Here is a 3036-nt window from a genome sequence, read left to right as displayed (position 1 = left end):
CTGGCATGTGGTGCTGGGGGATTGAACCGCGGTCCCTGATGCTTTGCTAAGCTTGTTCTAAGTAGGTGCTTTAGACCACTGAGCCATCTCTCCAGCCCCCTTATTTTAATTTATGTTGTCATATCTACAATTACACTATTTTTAAATAAGCTCTCACTCCAAACATTGGAAGTTATAAGACATTAATATATCTTTTCAACCTGTAATAACACCTTAAAAGCAATCCATAAAGTAAGAATTATTCTTGTTTATATATAAGGAAGCTGGGAATTCAATAATCTGCACTGTCCCTAGCTATTTCTTGTGTTAAACTTGGCCTTATGATTCAAAGTTTAATGCTTTTTAACATTTGCATCAGCATTACAATAATAGCTTCCATTTATTGTTTGCATACCAATTATCATAAACTTTATATCTAAATCAATGTAGTTTTTCTTGCAAATAGCAATAGACATAAAAGTACTTTCTGCTGGCTTAAGCGACAAAGATATTGTATTTCCTATTGTTTGTTCTCTTCAGTGCTGAACGACTGAGTCCAAAAGCCAATGAAGCAAAGCAAGCATTAACACAAGGAGTACAGAGGAGATCAAGCAGAGGATAGGGCTGGGCTGGGCTGGGCTGGGCTGGGCTGGGCAGGGCAGCAGAAACTGACCACGGCGAGGAAGGCAGCTGTGCAGATGCAGCACTTCACCGAAGCAACACGAGAGCAGGCACACAGCAGTGTTCCAAGACATGCCTGCCAAGCTTGTACAGTCTGATCATGAACAAACACCAGACAAACTCAAACTGAAGAAGGATATGCTACAAAAATAACTGCTGTATAAATCTTCTAACATGTCACTAGCAGGAAGAACTGTTCTACACCGAAAGTGGCAGAGAAGCATGAAAATAAAGGCAGATACAAAATTTTGAACTGGATTATTTTGCTAAAAATACATGATTGGGCAATTAGAAATGAATGCAATTTGAAGATAAGATGAAAGTAATGAATCAAGTAATGAATCAATGTTAGTATAATAATTTTGATATACTATTTAGATTTTACAAGAATTCAGAAAAATATACTGCTTTGTAGGAAATAAAATATTAAGGAGAGGTGGAGCATCATATTGGCAACTTGCTCTCAGATGGTTGAGGAATAAAAAGTTTCTTGGATTATACTTGTGAAAAAAATTAAGGCTTGATTTAGTGGCTCCGTAAAGTTAGTCAAGGCCAACTTGACTGTCTTCCACTATATCAGCTTCACTAGGAGGCTGCTCCCCTTTATGGTCACAAAACAGTTGAGAGGGAGATGGGGCTGGGATTGGAGAAAAGATGGAAAGAGTGGATGGGATTGCTTTCACAAACTACCTGGAGACCACCTCATTACTGGAAATCCTTTCAAAAACAACTTCAACCTCATTGACTTCCACTGATTCATGAGGTGACTGCTGCGCTATCATTCCTGGGCAAGCAGTAAGATGATATTCACTGATGTAGGCTTGCCCTACTTATTCCTCTTTCCAAAGCACGTGCCTTCTTGTGGGGAAGATTCAAGTAGTTGAATGGAAACACACACTTACCACACTATGGTGGAAAGAGAGATCTGCCACGCAATAACGGTAGTCACACCAAGGGCCAATACACTACTGTGGCTAAGAGATTATGTTCTGGATCCTGACTGACTCTCTAGGCTCAGATACTCTCGGTACTGTTCTTTAGTTACTATGCAATTTTACTCATTTTCTTCAACCCTATTTCCAAAATCTGCCTGTCTGTGTAATGAAAATGATAAGCTTAATAAAAATTCAATGAATTTGCAAATGGAAAGTATCTAGAATAGTGCCTGGTGCAAAGAGAGTATCCATAAAGCATTATCTATTACCTCATTTAATATTTATAAGCTCTAATTTTACAGATATATCGATTCAATGAAAAGTTCCTGAATGTTCATGTATGCAACATGCTGTTTTACAGGAGAACACCATGGTAATTCAGACAGACTGGATCCATCTAAAATGAATTTAGACAAGTAGTTTGTATAAGATCAGACAGTAGTTGCAGAGCTTTGATCTGAGGTTGGGTTTCTTACATTCTCACTTTCTCTGCAAGATTGGGCTGCTGCTTCGGAGGAGTCATGTTGCATTTTTAAGGCAGATGGAATGATAAAGAAATGACAATGCTTGAGGTGACATGATTCTCCAAATCTCATGTTGCCATGGATTTATAAATTAACAAATTTTTAAAAGACTGCAGCTGCCAATGATTTGAGAAAGCACACTAGAAAAGAAGGACTTCACTTCACTTTTACTAACATATATTAAGCGCTACTCAGTGCCACGTACTATACACCGACTCATTATCTCGAATAGGATTCTGAGAAGACAGCATTACTATACTTACACTACAGGCATAGGAGCCAAGGCTGACAGAGCTATGGTGACTTGCCCATGATCACAGAGTAGTAGCTGATGGAGCCACAATTCAAGCCCAGCTCCTCCTGCTACTCATTTTTCCTGCTTCACTAATAGGGGTGCTTTTAGCTACAGTAAAGAGTTGATGTTAGGGTTAGTGAGATAGCTCAGTGGACTAAGCACCTTTTTAGGCAAGCTCAGGGAACCGGGTTCAATCCCTGGCACCACATACAGCACCCACCCCACCCCTGGACACACTGAGCCAGCCACCAAGACTGGGTGTGGTGTGTCACAGCTATAATTTTAGGGATGGGCAGGCTGAAAACAGGAGGATCACTATGAGTTCAAGCACACAGTGAGATCCAGTACCGATTGTGTTAAAACAAACAAACAAAAGAGTTGGCACTTACTGATAAAACTATCTGTCAGACACTGTCTTTAAGAATACAGATAGCAGAGACTTGGATTATTCCAACCTTCCCTAGTCCCTGGTGGTCTAAAGGAGGCACCCAATAGGAAGACTTACATAAAAAGACTCATGTAGGGCTGTGGCCAGTCTTGCTTACAATTGAGAAAGGCTCCATTGACAGTCTGCTGTAACTGACAGTGAGTTCAGCTTCTGCAGCCATGTCAGTTGAATATG

Source organism: Octodon degus, unplaced genomic scaffold (assembly GCF_000260255.1).
Source record: "Octodon degus isolate 3935 unplaced genomic scaffold, OctDeg1.0 scaffold00040, whole genome shotgun sequence".
Lineage (NCBI taxonomy): Eukaryota > Metazoa > Chordata > Mammalia > Rodentia > Octodontidae > Octodon > Octodon degus.
Note: the sequence above shows the minus strand (reverse complement) of the source record.